The sequence below is a fragment of the Mustela lutreola genome, chromosome 7 (genome assembly GCF_030435805.1).
Source record: "Mustela lutreola isolate mMusLut2 chromosome 7, mMusLut2.pri, whole genome shotgun sequence".
In the NCBI taxonomy this organism is placed as follows: Eukaryota; Metazoa; Chordata; class Mammalia; order Carnivora; family Mustelidae; genus Mustela; species Mustela lutreola.
The window spans coordinates 120,796,907-120,813,567 of NC_081296.1; the positions used below are offsets into that span (position 1 = coordinate 120,796,907).

The following is a 16,661-nucleotide window of genomic DNA, read 5'->3' on the forward strand; positions in this document are numbered from 1 at the left end:
GAAAGATTTTTACCAAAATGCATAAATTAAGGATTTTTAAAATTATTTTTCTTCCTTTAAGTCTTCGTTGTTTACATGGTAGAATTTTATTATTAAAGAAATTAGTAGGGGTGCCTGGGTGGCTCAGTCAGTTGAGTGTCCGCCTTTGACTTAGGTCATGATCCCAGGGTCCTGGGATGGAGCCCAGCATTGGGCTCCCTGCTGAGCAGGGAGCCTGCTTCTCTCTCTTCCTCTCCTGCTTGTGCTCTCTCCCTCTCTCCCTCTGTCAAAAGAGATTAGTGGAGAAATGAACCAGTTCTCAAAAGTGTGAGGCAGGATTGCCCAATATGGCTCTCTCCTGCCTGGTCTTGGTACCAGGTGAGTCTCCAAGTAGCTGGCACACTAATGACACCTGGAAACAATAAGCACCGGGAAAGAAGTTGTTGGGGGGGGGGGCAGGGTAGGGGGTCTTAAAAGAGGAGAAGGGTGATAAATAACTTGTAAAGGAGTTGTTTGCCTCCCGGCATAGCCAGGTTGACATGACGGGTCTCAGTGTGTGCTAACATCATTTATCACTTGTGGTAAACTCCTGTGAAGGAAACCATTCCCCAGTCTACTGATTTGACTAAAAAAAAGTTGTTTGGGGGTCAGAATAAAAGTTCCCTTTTCTTGTTTTCATCCTTGGGTTGCAAATTATACCCTCTTTTTAGAATTCTGATACGCAACTGGTCACCTTTTAAGCAATTGTTACGAGGAATTCTATCACAAGCCTCAAATAAGAATTCATTAAAAAGGGCGCCTGGGTGGCTCAGTGGGTTAAGCCGCTGCCTTCAGCTCAGGTCATGGTCTCAGGGTCCTGGGATCGAGTCCCACATCGGGCTCTCTGCTTAGCAGGGAGCCTGCTTCCTCCTCTCTCTCTCTCTCTGCCTGCCTCTCTGCCTACTTGTGATCTCTCTCTGTCAAATAAATAAAATCTTTAAAAAAAAAAAAAAAGAATTCATTAAAAATAACTTCGCATTTCCTCTAGACCCAGAGGTCAGTAAGCTGTCTGAAAGAGCTCCTTTTCACCACTACACCCCAAGTGCAACAACCCCTCTTGACATGGGCTGATTTCCCCGTCACTGTGGCCTTCCAGGTTGGACGGAGAAGATAGAGGAGAAGCGTGTGGGAGTGCGCTGCCAACAGAGATGGGCGACTTAAGTTACTACAATGGCCATCTGTCTCTGTTTTGCTAACTCATTAGCTCGGACACCACATTGTGTTAATCCTCACTTCCCCTGGCTATGAGCTGACTCCAGATCTCCAGGGAACAGTGGGACTGCTCGGCCCGACTCTCCCGTCAGCTGGGCCACAGCCTCTCTGTATCAGGCAGCCTGCCAGGTCTGCCACCCCTCACTGCTGCATGACATTGAGCCGAGGCTTCCTGGCCCCTACGATAGAAACGTAAGCCTCCAGACTTAGCTCACTCTTCCAAAGACTCTGCTAGCCAACGTAATAGGCTTGGTTCTTTCACCCCTAGCACCCCCTCCCTCCTAGCACTCCCTCAAGGCAACTGGCAACTTGAGGCTGACCATCTTAGAAGCTGGATGGCACTGTACCACCAACCAAACGCTCTTCTCTGCTTTCTGGGTCTCACAGGAGAGCCCATTGGGCAGCTAGGAAAGCAAAGCCTAAGGTGTCCCCCAGAACTATAACCAAAAAGACATGTCTTTCTTCTAGTCCTAGTCTAGCATTAAGAGCATTCAACAGTGAAACTCAGGGCACTTTCTGAGAATAGTTCAGAAATGTCATTGTCTCTGCTGGTGTGCTGGCTAAGATATGGAAATCATTTCTGTTGACTTATTTTGACTTCTCTGACCCTTGGTTTTCTCATCTGTGAAAGGGTGTTTTCTGAGAAGGGCTAAGATATTTTATGAAATCTTTTCCAGCTATAAAAAGGAAGTATGCTGTGCTTATTAATAGCAAAATTTGCTAATATTTACATATATGCCAGACACAACTCTAGGCATTTCACATAGTTGAAATCCTTTGAGTTTGTCTGCAGTAGGTATTATTATTAGCTCTGATTTATAGATGAGGAAACTGAGGCACTGAGAGGTTAAGCAGTGTGTCCCAAGGAAACAGCCGATAAGTTACAAAACCAGAACTGAAATCCAGAGGTTGGCTCCTTTAGCCACCTACAAACTTTAGAGTTTGTACCTTTAGCCACTTACTGTAGTCACTTAAGGTGGTCCTTTAAATACTCCATCTGCTCTTTTCCCTCAGCATGATTTCCAAAGTTTGCAGGTTATTTAGATGCAATCTCATCCATATTGAGGCCAACTTCTCCTTTGGAAGTAATCGCTGCCCCCTTTGTACAAATAGAAATTCTGAGGAAAAAAAGCAGGGACTTATACATAAGGCCACACACAAGCTATTGGCAGGACCCAGGAATCCCGCTTTCCTGCTGGGGGCTCCATCTGTTAAGTGTCTCTCCCACTCGTAATTATGATGGGCAGAAAATGCAAATATTGGAGGTTAAATATTCTTTGACCTGCTTAACCCTTGCAACCAGAGCAAATCAGGAACAGCTCCATGGACAATTGAGTTAAGTTCCCAACTCAAACTTTGAATGATCTATGCAGGATATAAAGCATTTACAAGCCTAGGACTCATACAAATGTTGCAATAACATACTGTTTCCTATTTCTCTCCTTGCTGTAAAACAGCCACTAAATATCTTACACCTCCCTGGATGGCAGGGGTCGCAGCTAATTCTGCAAATTTCCTCCCACATTCAGTCCAGGCAGGGCTCATCGAGGGATTTTAATAGCAGGAGATGATGGAGAGCTTGATTTTTTGGGTCCTTTCTGACTCTCTTTGCTGTGATGCTGTCTAGACCCCACTGACCCTTCCTATTTCCTCCCATCTCCCGGAATGGCATTTGCCATTAGCATTTTGGTTTTGAAAGCTGATCCAGAACTCCTCTTTACAGAATTCCCTCTCTTGTCTGTCTCCAGAGGGGTTTCTCATGGAGCAGCAGGAAGGGGATTGCTTCTGCCTCTCATTTACTGCTACCTTTCCAGCTCACTAGAAGACCGTTTGTCATGTTATCTGGGGAACAGGGAAAGCATATACAACTTGGGTCAGCCGGAGTCTGCTTTATGACACAGGAAAATCTGAATCAAGCTGAACCTCTGTGTCCAGTCACCTCTCCCGTGCAGGTCTGGACCTAACAGAGCAGAATGAAAAGCAATACTGAAATGCTGAACTTATTGATGGCCTTTCAGTAACAAAACCATCTGGTCCATGGTATCGGCAGCCATCACTTGCTCCTTTTTTTCCTTAGCACAATTAAACCACGGACCCATTCCCCACAAAGGCCAGTTCCATGTTTAACTGAAGACGCACAGAAATAAATGCGTTTTGGCAGGAAGACAAGCCCTGAGATGAAGCAGGAGGTATGCTGGCTGATAGAAAGGCTGTCATTTTCATTTCTGCTCCATGGCAGCGGCCTCGGATGGATAGCATCCAGGTAACTTGTAGTGCCTGCACCTTATTAAACTCCTGTTGGATTCATAATTTACAGCGAAAATGCACCTGGAATATTTCAAGTTGGAACTAGACTCTGGTTCATTTGTTCTCAAAAATGATATACAAATTGATTGTGCAACCTCCAGCAAGTAACGGGAAAGCCTTCAGAGTAGAATTTCTGTTAAGAACTTTATTTCTTGATTTATAAATTCCATAATGTCGACTACTGGACAGGCATCATGCCTCTAAAGCAGGACACACCTAGAGGGCTTGGTTTCTCTACAGTCATCTCTTTTAGGTAGGACTCTATTGCATGCAACAGAAAGCATCCTCAAAGTAAGCAAAAGTGCAAATTTTTGCAGGGATACAGGTGTATCTGCAGGAGCTAAGGGTTGGAACGCAGCTGACTTCAGGAACAGATGAGACTGGTGTGAAGTACCATCAAGCTAGTCTCTCGCTCGTTCTCTCTCTCAAGCTCTCTTACACACCCTCATGCATGTGCACACACACATTCACAACCCGTTCATCTTTTCTGAAAGAACTGTCACTAGATGGATCTCCTAGATGATGAATAGCCACTAAATACACATGGCTGTTAAACACTGAAATGTGCCCTAAGTGAGCAGAGACTGGGTGGCACAGTGGGTTCAATGTCGGACTCTTTAATCTCAGCTCTGGTGCTGATCTCAGGTTTGTGAGATCGAGCCCTGTGTCAGGCTCCGTGCTGAGCATGAAACCTGCTTAAGATTCTCTCTCTTCCTTGCCCTCTGCCCCTCCCCTGCCAAAATACAGTATCTGGAAAAATAATGCAAAATATCTTGATTTTCATACTAATTACATGTTGAAGGATAATATTTTAGATATGTTGCACTGAAGGCAATATATAATTAACATGTATTTCACCTTTTTCTTCTTCTTTTGTTTCATGTGGCTACTAGAAAATTTTAAAATTACATTTGTGGGCTGCATTATATTTCTAAGGACCATGCTGTTCTAAATGGTTTTACCAAATATCTAGAGCAACACAAATCTCTCCGTGCCTTACCCTGCGTTAGTGTGCTTGAGGGTCACTAAAAAAAAGACATTCAGAGACATATGGGTATCCTCCACCTTTCGAAAGTTTGTTTTATGCCACTTTGTTTTTAGGAAAGAGCTACATCGATAGCTGTTCTTATTAATGAGAGAAATCTAAAGGATTTTCATTTTTACAGAAAGAGCAAAAAGAGGCTTCATGTAGCATTGGTTCTGCATTGAGACCTCATAGAGGCAGGACGGGGCCTGGCTCCTTCTCCTGGAGCCACACTCTGTAGCATGTCAGGTTAAAGCCACCAGAGCTCTGGACTGTGTGAGCACCTGTGTTTTCTCTCCACTTCTTTTTTGCATCCATTAGCAAGATGTGTCCTAAGGTATCCATTAAGCCTGCAAGAGGTGATTTTTTTTTGAATCTGGGAACACTCAGAATTCTTTCCATATAAATTCGTGGTGTTTGTTTCTTCACTTTATGCCATTTCAGTTTACAAAAGTTTCAGAGGCATGGTCTGCTTTTAGAAAGCAGGGGGAAACCCGTACACCAGTCAAACACATCACCTTACTCCGTCCTTTTCCCTTCCCTTTACCATTCGTGGTGACTCCTACTTAAGCTGTAACAGTTTCTTCCTTTTCATTTATATACTCACCTGAAAAGTACTTATCAAGCCCCTCTTCTGTGCTAGGTGTTGATTAGGCACTGGGGGAGAAAAGTTCTCAGCCTTCCCTGAGTATCTCTTCTACGGGTTTAGCCATGTTTTGTTTGCTTTTGTGACTGAAAGCTCAGTGCAGGAACGGACATCACAGTGTGGCTGCATCTGATGTGGCCCGATCAACACTGTGAGTGAGCCTGAGTGAGACGAGAACTTGGATTTCCAGAGTCACCATTAATGCAGTGTTGTCAAGGGAGAGGTGAAGGATGCTGACAGTAATGAGTCAGGTTCTATCCATGACATGGGTCTGTGCTTCTTGTCCTGCTTTTGTTGAGCCAGGTTCCAGAGCCCCTTTCTCAGGGATGACACTAAGGAGATACAGTCATGTTGTCTTTGTCATCACCACCACAAAAAAGAGAGAATTGTGCAATTGGAAGTGCAATTTGAGATATTTTTCCCCACCCAAAAGACAGTTGTTTCTCGACTTCCCAACAGAATGTGTATGAAAGCCTTGGGATTCAGGTTTTCTTTTGTTTTGTTTTCATTTAAGTAGCTTTTAAAATTGGGTATAATATAGTAAAAAAAAAACCCAACAACCCTGGTACATCACGAGTGTGCAACACCATGAACTTTCTCAGTGAACACGCATGTATAACCAGCACCCAGATGAAGAAACAAAACATTAATGGTACCCAGGGGCTCCCTCTTCCTGTCACTACCCATATCTCCCAAAGGTAGCCACCATCTGAATTTCTACAACCACAGATTAGCTTTGCTTATTTTTGAACTCTATGTAAATGGAATCATATAGTACATTTTCTTTGGTACCGTTTCTTTTGCTCAACATTATTTTTATAGAATTTATCCATGTTGTTGCCTGTACCCACAGAAAGTATAGATAGCCAAAAAATAAAAGTTATAATCCTGCTATTGTAAGATAATATAAAATATCAGTGTTTATAATTCTAGGCACCCCTCTATGCAATACAAATACTTCCATAAATTTTTTTTTCAAAAATTAGACCATAGTACACATAATACTTTGTGATTTGCTCTTTTGTTTAATATATTAGGTCTGCGAAATTATCTTAAATGGTGGTCTTTCTTAAGGAAGTTGCAGTATGAATTGAGCTGAAAGATAACTTAAAAGGTGGAATTTAGGGTGCCTGGCTGGCTTAGTGGGTAGAGCATGCAACTCTTGATCTTGGGGTTGTAAGTTTGAGCCCCACGTTGGGTGTAGAGATTACTTAAAAATAAAATCTTTAAAAATAAAATAGAAAAACATTTTTTAAAAAGTGGAAACTTATTTTTTTTAATTAAGAATACATATTAGAATCTGTATTCATCATTTTGTTAGATCTAGATGTGGCCCACCTTGGCTGGGCTTCCAGGAGACTTCTGAATAATGTGGTAAGTAAATGGACCACTGAGTGGCCAGGTTGACCACTGAGATACTAGAGACTGAGTTGGGCCTCTTCTTTCTCAATGAATCTTCTGAATTTCTCCCTACTGTTTTAAATCCAGGTATTCTGATAATATGTAACACGTTAGGAATGTGGGTAATTTTCTGAGTGGCTTGTTGGAGTCTCTGTTCAAGTCCTAACTTATTCTTTAACTTGAGATAAGTCTGTAATATGTTCCTTATTTCTTAAATGGACAGTCTCATCACCACATCTGTTTGGGATCATAAGAAATAATACTTATGTAACATTTTGGAGTCTGTAAATGAAGTGTTCTGTTAAGTTGCTGACTGTTCTTAAAATTTCCTCAACTAACATTGTGGAAATCCATTGTCATGCATATCATTGCTGAGCGGGGTCATAACTAGACGACAAGTCTTGAGTAGTGGAAACATGTAAACCTTGAGGTTCCAGTCATTTATTTAAAAAGCTACCTATTTATTTCCTAGATTTTAATACTAAGAGGCTAGCCTGTTATAGTTTTGGTTTCCACACTAAATCTTCCCGCTTGGGTCTTTATCCTTCCCCATTTTGGAAGGCAGCTATGCTCACCACTATACCACCAACGCTATCCTTCCCCATTTTGGATTGTATCTATTGGCATATGCCAATGGGTTTTCCTGAGTGAGGTCAGCTGGAACACTAGTATTCTGACGTTAACTTTCCCCTGTAGGAGTAAAGAGAAGTAAGTATCCCTGTTAGCCCGTACAAATTCTTCACATGATACTCTTCAGACACTGTCAGGGACCCCTTGGGACCAGCACTGGATGAAGCTTAAAGAAAGTGTACTATGGTGCAGAAAATGCTGGAGCCAATGTATGCAGAGATATAATAGTAGTAGGGGGTCTTGGAGATGGGAGGGGTATTAGAGGCCTCTAGTCCTGCTCCCTCATTTTTCAAATGGGGAAACTAAGGCTTAAGGAGTTCACAGAATGGACTTAGAAGTTTGGTGTTCCATCACTCAGCCAGATGTCTGTACTCTTTAGGAGGCAATGTCTGAGGAGTGATTAGGGTGATCTAGACTGCATTAAACTAGTGCCGTCTCTGGTAGCATCTAAAACCTTCCTCTTCTCCAGGTCACCCCCACATCTTTCCTCTTTCCTCATCTAGAGATGTGATGGTGAGAGGAACTTGGCATTCTATCTGATTGGCATTAGAAACTTGGCCTTCTGCTGGAGAATTCAAAAGTTTAGTTCAGGAGATGTTCAGAAGATACCTTTCTCCAGAATCAGGTGGTAGATGTCAACTGTTATTAAATTTATGAGGCTTTCTTCCTTCTTTCCTTTCCTTCCTTCTCTTTCCTTCCTTCCTTCCCTTTCTTTCCTTCTTTCCCTTTCCATTTCTTCCTTCCCTTTCCTTCCTTCCTTTTCTGTGGCATTCTTTTTTAAACTTGTTTCTGATCCAACTTCTTAATCCTCACTTTTCAAGTTCAATTACATTTCTGTTGTCATAGATGTTTCAGTTGTCGAGTCTTGAGTATGCAAAGATGCTGAGCTTGCCCTTCTGAAATTCTTCCGGGGTCAACTGGCCTTATTTGTCTGGGTCCAGGCAATGAGAATATTTCCAACTCCTTGGGGACTGTCTTGGCCTTGAGCAGAAGTGGGGTCTGAATCATTACCTAAGAGAGCTTTGTAGATTGTCACAGTTGGCAGCCTCAGGACTTGAGCTAATCCTGGAAATTCCTTAACTTCCCAGAAAGAAGGCTCCACAAGGTCAGGCTGAGGTCCTCAGAGAGAGCAGATGGAATAAAGCTTGCAACTAGTCACTTCTGCAGCTGGACCTGGAGATAAATAAAGTCATACCCATTTTTGTGGATCATCAAGCCTTTGCTTCTCAGGGGCTATCCGTTCTTGCTTCTTTTTCCCTGTGTGTGCGGGGAGGAGGCACTGCAGTCACCGAAAGAAAAGCAAGAAAATGTGTTGACTCAGTTCCCATGGTGAATGCAAGGAAAGCCAGGCCAATGGAAACAACTGAGAAATTACAAAAATGTGTTTCTTTCTGGCAGCGGTGCAGTCGGTCCTTCATATCCAGTCACTATAATCGACTCATCACCCAAACTCTTTCCAGGGTCATTATCCCAGTTGTCGGGGGCTGCTTCTCCTGCAAACAGATGTTGGTTTTACTAAGTGTCCTCTCTCCCCAACTTTCTCTGTGGCAAGTGAAGAGTATCAAAGCATCATTTAGGGAAATAAAGTTTAAAAGATCAGAGAAAAAATCCTGCAGATCTTCTAAAGGCTCTGGCATAACTGGCTCAAGTTACATAAATTATAAACTATGAAGCCACCTGTAAAATCCAGTTTTAATTAACTTGAAGGCATGTTGGTGTTTTTTGCTAAAATGAAATTGTATTGCAGTGGAAAACCACCAAGACAAGGTACATTGGGGCATTGTTCACTGGGGCTTGGGTGTTGGCAAGCGAATCGTGTACTTAGAGAAAGCTAAGTAAACCTTGTTTCTCTGGGGCCTTCTTAGCTTTGGAGGACTTGTCCTATGTTCCCTGGAATGTCGGGAGTGCCCCCAGGTAGGACCCCGGTGCGACTCAAAAAGTATGCCGATTCTTATTTTTATTACCATTCTAGTCTTACGTCATCCCGCTCCCTGCCTGTCCCCATCTCTCTTTAGCCCTTGGCCTTGACACCCTAGGACTGCCTCTTTCATTCCCCCCCCCTTGCACTGACTGATCTGATCCCCACTATCGTTTGTGTGAACAGTGGATGACAGAGAGCACTCTATAAGGAGACAAGAATGCTATTTCAGGCTTACAAGACAAATGGAGCCCAGACACCACAAGGGGCTGGTGAAAACTTGAACCCCTCTTTTGAAACTCGTACTTCACTCGTTATCTGCGAGCTGAAAGGGACCTTCAAGATCCTCTAATCAAAGGCCCTCGTTTTCCTAAGGAGGACACTGAGCCTCAGAGGTGAAGTGACTTGCCCGAACTAGTGAAGACCATTCAAGGGGGGCTTCTCCATCTCATCTCCTGCCCTTTCCCCTCCAGCCAGTGCTGCAAGTTCTGCAACCCTGTTGATTCCAACACAGCCCCCAGCCTGGGAATCCTGCCTTGTCAGCAGAACGTCTCTGCAAGCTGACATAGGCCATGTGCGCATTTGGTCAGGAGGGTGGCCGGGTTTCCCGTTCCGGTTCTGCCTCTGCTTTGTTGGCTTAAACGAGTCACTTCTTCCTTTGTCTATTTGCCCGATTGCTAAGGAGAAGATAATGAACCTTTCCACCTATCAGGCTCACTTGAGTATTATAAAGAATAATCAGGTGATATTTGTGAAGTGCTTTGAGCCTCTGGGAATGAGGAGGGGTGAGTTCAGTAGAGAGCATTATTAGCTGCAAGCACTTATCAATGGAGCTGTTTAACAATAGTGGAGAGTAAGGATACTCAGAAATGAATTCCAGGGACTAGCCCTGCTTTGAATTGAGGAGGAGGATTAGCAGGGACCTAATAGGTATTCCCCTTCTCCAGTTTCTTTAGTGTGCCGTCAGACTGGGAAAGGTAATGACATTCTTCTGTGTCGGATTCAGCCTGGAGTTTCAATTGGGATGTCAAAGTGTACTTGTCTTCTATTCTCATACCGAGGCTGTGTTATGATTGTTAAAGCCCTGGGCATCTTCTATCCCCTGGGGTAATTTCACTGAGAAGCTATACAAAGTAATTTCTATGCAGCGGCTGGGCTGCCGTTTATAAGGTTGATTAGTGGAGCTTCTAAATCTAAAAGTGCCCGGGGAGCAATGTGGGTGATGTGGAGAAATAAAAGGCAAGGTCTTCATCATGGTTGATCTTTTTTTACTATCCCGCTCTGTGGGGATTTTCTCGGGAACTCAAATGTACGCACGGCGCAAAACACAGGGCCTAATGGCCACCGTGTCATTCTCTTGCGTGTGAAAACAGGGATGTAGCCCAAGTGAACGTGAACTTGCCAGGTCACTAAATACATTTAGAGCCACCTTTTAATGTCCCCTTCCCCACCAAGGGCTCGATGAGCGAGCGTTGTTTCTGGCGCCTGAGACATGTGAGAATGTTTTCGAATGGTTATTCTGAGGAAGGAACTGTTGTTCCACACTCATACCCCACTGTTTGAAGACCCTCCGTCCTGAGTTCAGGTCTCTCTCTCACTTTCAGGGTCAGGAAGACAGGAAAAGAAAATCAAAGCCGGAGACATGTTTTGAGTTCGTGCAGCTCTCGTGGGCCAGCAGGACAATGAACCAGGAAGGATGTGGCTCTCTTCTTAGTGGGTAGGAGTAGGGCCAGATTTGATCATCGTTTTCTGGAGGGTAGGGAGAGCACAAGATGTCATTTGGAACTGTAATTTTCCTGATCAAAGTTATATTAAGGAACATGCACCAATTGTGTCTTTGTCCCCTGAAGTCTGTGGGCCTCTTCCTAATGGCCGCTCCCACAAACCCCCCTCCCTCACACCCATTCTCCAGATCTCCTCCTGTAGGGGTTGCCTGTCCAGCTTTTCCCTCATGGGAGGCGAGAGGTGCCTGCACTCACGTCGCTCTTGGGGGGACCTGTGAGTTTCCAGTAACGTCCTCCGCTGTGGTACAACCACAGGCAACGGCCAGCAAGACATGCCCCCAGATCCCTGTCCCACTCACACACGTGAACACACGTGAACACGCCTGGCCGCGGGGGCTCCCTCTGCCTCTCCCGTCACCCTGCTGGGTCCTGTGACGCTCCACTGTGAGTCCTGCACCTCTTTGGGGGCCAACTCAGACCTCTAAACCGACGCCTGGATTCCTTCCGTCCTGGGTCAGCCACCAACTCACTTTCGTGTTTCCTCTCCAAATCCCTTCTCTGCCCTGAGACTCCATGAAATAATATGGGATTTACTTGGCAGGAATCTCTGACCTCCTTCAAAGACCCAAGTTTCTTGTTTATTGTAGTTTGAATGTCTCAATCCTCCAAAAGCATTTGGAATATTTTCTTCATTTCCCTCTCTCAAGGTATCTGTTTTGTCCCAGACATGCCTCCCCCAGTGTGTTTCAGGGAAGGACGCCGAGACTTTGGGCCCCAGCTGCTGCCCTTTCCTTCACCTCTGCCAGGGCCCAGACCAGCGCTGGGCTGACCTTCCCGGGCAGGCCAGAAGAGAAGGCTGTGGAAGCCCGCACGCCCCCCACTGTCCCTCCCTCTGTGGCCACAGCTGCTTGCCCTCCCCACACCCCTCCCCTGCTCTTTTTCTCAGTGAGCCTCAGTGCCAGTGCCCCAGTGAGCCGCTGGGAACAGAGGTCTGTCCCCTGCACTGGCCTCGGCTCCCCACACTAGAACATTCAGGCGTCAATGGGAAACAGCAAGATCTGTCAGCATTGCCCCTTTCTTCTGGGCTTTGAGGGCCACATTCTCCACGGCCATCTGTTCCCTTTCACCTCTCTGGACAATGTTGCTTTTTAAAGGCAGCGATTCTTCCTCCTTTATCCCCTCCTCTCCCGCCTCCCCTTCTTCTCTGCTCCCACCCTTGCCCCTCTCTCTTTCCCAACCCTATGAAATTAGCCTCTCTTAAGAGGAAACTTGCCCTTCTTCCACACAAAGCTGTTTTGCAACCTCTGTGGGTTTTTTGATTTTTGATTTTTAAGTTTTTTTTGAAGGGACACGTTGCTACTTTTAAAGTTTGTAATTGTCTTGGGGGAATTCTTTTGATAAGGATGGGAGGGAGGAGGATAGAAAAGCTTTTCAGTCATGCAAAAAGAAAATCCAGAATAATAATGAGTTTTCTGTTCCTGCTGGTGGTCACTTGCCTCTTAAAAGAAGGAACCCTCCCTTTTCTTCCCTAGATGATCAGTTTAAGGACATTTTTACACCCCAAAGGTCTTTCCACCATGTATTTTATTACAATTTTGTTGTTGCTACCAGGTCATTGCTGTTGTGCTGTTTTTAATTTAGAGCTGGGGCTGCTGGGAAGTGGGTACATGACCGTTTGGGTCTTACGCAGAGCTGTACGCAGTTATGGAAGTGCCTGATCAGGCGGGGAGGCCATATCTTCTGAGTGAAGCAACACATCCTGACGTCTGAGGAGTGTCCAGGAAGGGGCGTTTGTACCAGTACTGACCCCGTGACTCAATGTGTGACCTTAGGCATGTCACTTTCCCTAAAACAATGATGATAAAATCTGTTACTAAAAAAATGTTTAATACGTGATTTTTCTGCGTGTACCATTACTCTGTTTCATAAACAAGATGAGTCTGTGATAATGTCATGAAACCTTTATGGGCCATCCTTGGCTAAGGATGCTATAATAATCCGCTGCTGGGGTCAGACTCAGCTGCGGTTGCGGGAAGGCAGGGAGAACAAGGACTCCGGGCCCTCACTGCTTGTTGGAGTCATGGGCAAGGCTGACACACAGGCTCAGGGGTCGGTCAGTGAATCCTCCGTCCACCACTTACTAGCTCCATAAATGTAGATAAATTTTTGTCATCTCTAAAATAAGGGTAATAATAGTATCCAACTTCATGGTGTTATTGGGACGACTAAAAGATCTGTTTCACTTGGCACTGCTTTCTGGCCTATTATGGATGCATGTGAATGTTAACCATGATTATGGACCCCCTTCCTATCCCACCACCATATTACAGATGAGAATAAGGGCTAACTGGCTTCCTGTGGGGCTTTTCTGACTCTCTTACATTTACCTTCTGCTGCTTTATTTTTCAGTGTAGAGTTAACATTGATAAAAGAAGTAATTATCAATGGGATTGCAATGATGATTGACATAGCAATTCCACTTAGAAATGTCATAAAATAGAAACATCCTAAGGTATAAAAAAATATATATAATCATATCCTTCTGGCAAAGGAGGTGAACCAGATGTGGAGATTATATTCATGGAAGGAAAGCCAATCACGATTTTGGCAACTAAGGTTATTTTACATATTTTCAGTTGGAAATCTACAGAACCTGGAGACTTATTTTTCTTTGGTATCAGTTTCTAGAAAGGTATCGTATGACTAAGAGTTTCCCAACAATAGGGAAAGAACATTATTAAAATATGCTTTTCTAGACAGGCAGAGATGACTCTGCATAAGAAATTGAATATTACAACTTAATGAGGAAAGGAGCGTGAGTGTAGTATCTAGAAAATGGGGTGAGTCTTCTCTCCCAGAGAGAGAGAGAGGGAGAGAGATAAATGGTCATTCTTTAAATATTTTCTAAATAGCTGAAAGAAATAATGAAAGAAGTGATGAGTCGGACTGCTGGGTTCAAAGCCTTGCTGTGACATTTGCATGGTGACCTTGGGCAATAACTTACTCCCTCTGTAGCTTAACCTCTTTCCTTAGAAAACTGGTGTGATAATGGCCTCTCCTTCATCGAGATCATGTGTGTTAGGTATTGAGCCTAGGGTCTAGAACATACTAATTATTCCAAAACGTTACCTCATGATTCTTTACTGTAATGTCTTATACCAAGTGATGTCTGAGCTATGTCTGAGCTTATACCAAGTGATGTCTGAGCTAAGTTATACCAAGTGGGTGGTCTTGATCACTTTGTTGAATCTGGTCATTTTCAGTAAATCCATAGTTATGTCCTTTTTCTAGATAAACAGTGGCCTTTAGGGAAGAAGGAAATTGCTTTGCTCAAGAACTCCTATTTCACAGATGTGTACTGACCGCCTGCTGTCACCAAAACCAGTTCTCCCCAATTAAAATAGTCCTGTGAGCATCAGCACATTTTGTTCATCAGTTCCCTCTCCTGCCCCATGAGGCGCCTGCCTAAAAATATTTGACTCTACCGTCAGGGATCAGGGCAGTCTTGTGAGGGAACACTGGAGGAAGTTAAAGGAAGGTCATCTCCATTGCCCCAGATCCCCCACACCTGGGCAATGCTCACATGGCAACTTGTGATCCAGGGGCCACTGTGAAGTCTGGTCATGAATGGAGTTTCCCCCCTCTTCTGTAGCCCCAATTGGTTATAGCCTTATGTTGGCATGACAACCATGGGGGGGGCTGTATCCGGGTGCACACCCCAAAAAGGGAGAAGTGCAGCAGCTTCTCCTTGCCTTGACTCAGGAAGCCCAGCTCCAGATGTCAAGGGAACAAAAGCTGAACTTCAGGAACCCGGCAACCCAGCTGAGCTCCCCAGTGTGGGAAAAGATACCCCAAGTACCCTGGGGTTCTTGTCTAAAACTCAGGGTGTCGAGAACCCAGGGATCGCCTCACTGAACTATCCACCGTTCTGTTCCTTAACTCCCATCCTCCTTGCAGCCTTCAGGGGCAACAACGTGTGATGCCAGCATTCCATTCCCTCCCATGCATGAAAATATCCTGATTCCTATCACGATCTTGCTGCTTCCCAAAGGGGTGCTTGAAATGGGGCAGGAAGAAAGCATAACAATAAATCTTTGCACACTCGGGTGCAAAGGTGATAATTAAAAGCATTCTCCACAGCGATGTGCTCTCTGAGGCCAAAAGGGAGGCAGCTGGTCAGCAGAAAGTGCTAGCGTGCCTGGGCCGGGGCCCCAGCTCTGCCTCACACAAGGTGGGTTTCAGTCAAGTCGCTTCTTAGTCTGTGAAATGGGAATAATGATTACACTGATGGGCGGGACCAAGTGCCTTTAAGTTGAATTAATCAGATGCACTTGTGTTCTCTGGAATGTTCAGAACACCTCCGGGTTCTTAGCTCCTGCCCCACCTGATTCTCTTTCTCCCTCACTGGCGCCCTGTTGTTCTCACTGAAGAAACACAGGGAAGCCCAAGTTCTGAAAACTGAGCTGTGTTTGGTGTCCGGAAGAAAAGCAGGTCAAGGAGCCTGACTGACCAGGGCCCTTAATGAGGGTCTCTGCCTGAGGGGGGAACCTGGGCCTCTTTACCAGCCCCTTCTTGTCCCATGCCTCCGGCCGTCAGCTGCCCCGCCTCCACTCTCTGACTTAGGGTTTGGGGTTGCTCCTCTGACAACAACTCCAAGCAGATGAGTTATGGCGTTTCTAAACAATTTACATCGCTTCCCTATTCCTCTTGGGAAGTAGGGTGGGAGATAAAGTCAGCAGATAGGAGTCTTAAAAACTGGGCCAAAGGGCATTCACCAGCCTGATGTCTCCCACTGATGAAAAGAATGCAAAGCTACATGACAAGATAGGAGCTGGAGTTTTTTATTTAAACGCAAGTGCTTCCATAACAGTACTTGGGCTGTCCGTGAGGTCTGAAGTTTATAACTGCAAGTGCCTGGTACATGGTTTTTTCCAGACTTTAATGCATATAGGGAAAGGGGAGAGGCTTTTTTAATCATCTGGGAGAGGCTTTTGAAAATGTAGACTCCTGGGCATCACCCCTCAGAGATGCTGATGCCTTCGGTTTGGGATGGGGACAAGCGGTCTACATTGTAAAAAGTGGTTTACCTGGTTTAGAGGATTCTGATGCATAAACGTGCAAATGAAACAATGCCCTAGTAATTTCTCCAGAGATCCAGTCTTATGTTCTGATTTTCTGGCAGTGACCCAAGTCAGCTCTTAGAGTAGGCCAACCTACTCTAGGTTGATTCTTTTTGTTTGTTTGTTTTAAGTAAAAGAATTCAAATCTACAGAAAATTTCCAGGGAAAGTACAATGCACTCCCACACATGCTTCACCTAGACTTCTAACATTTTGCCACATTTTTAAAATCTCCCTCATATTATTATCAACTTATTTTTTATAATACAAATTTATTATTTTTATCTTTATGAGACCATCTGAGGGTGTAAGCTGTAGCTATCATGACCCTTCATCTCCAAATACTTCAGCATTTATCTCGGAAAAACAAGAACTTCTCTTACATAATAACCACGATACAATGATCTCATCCAGGAAATTAGCGCTGATATAATACTATTATCTAATATGCCAGTCAAAGTCAAACTTTGTCAGGTGTCCCAATTGTGTCCTTTATGGCAACTTCTCTTTTTTTCTGATTGAAGATCCACTCCAGGGTTAGACATTGTATGTAGTTGAAATGTCTTTTTGCGCGAATGATTTTTGTTCAAGAACACATTTCCTGGGCGCCTGGGTGGCTCAGTGGTTTAAGCCGCTGCCTTCGGCTCAGGTCATGATCTCAG

General features: G+C 44.5%; 1 protein-coding gene across 3 annotated transcripts in view; it reads left to right on the forward strand.

The window, feature by feature from the left end:
• Nucleotides 1-16,661, forward strand: part of RAD51B (RAD51 paralog B) — a 683,490-nt gene that overhangs the window by 486,520 nt on the left and 180,309 nt on the right. The gene's annotated exons all lie outside the window — the stretch shown is intronic.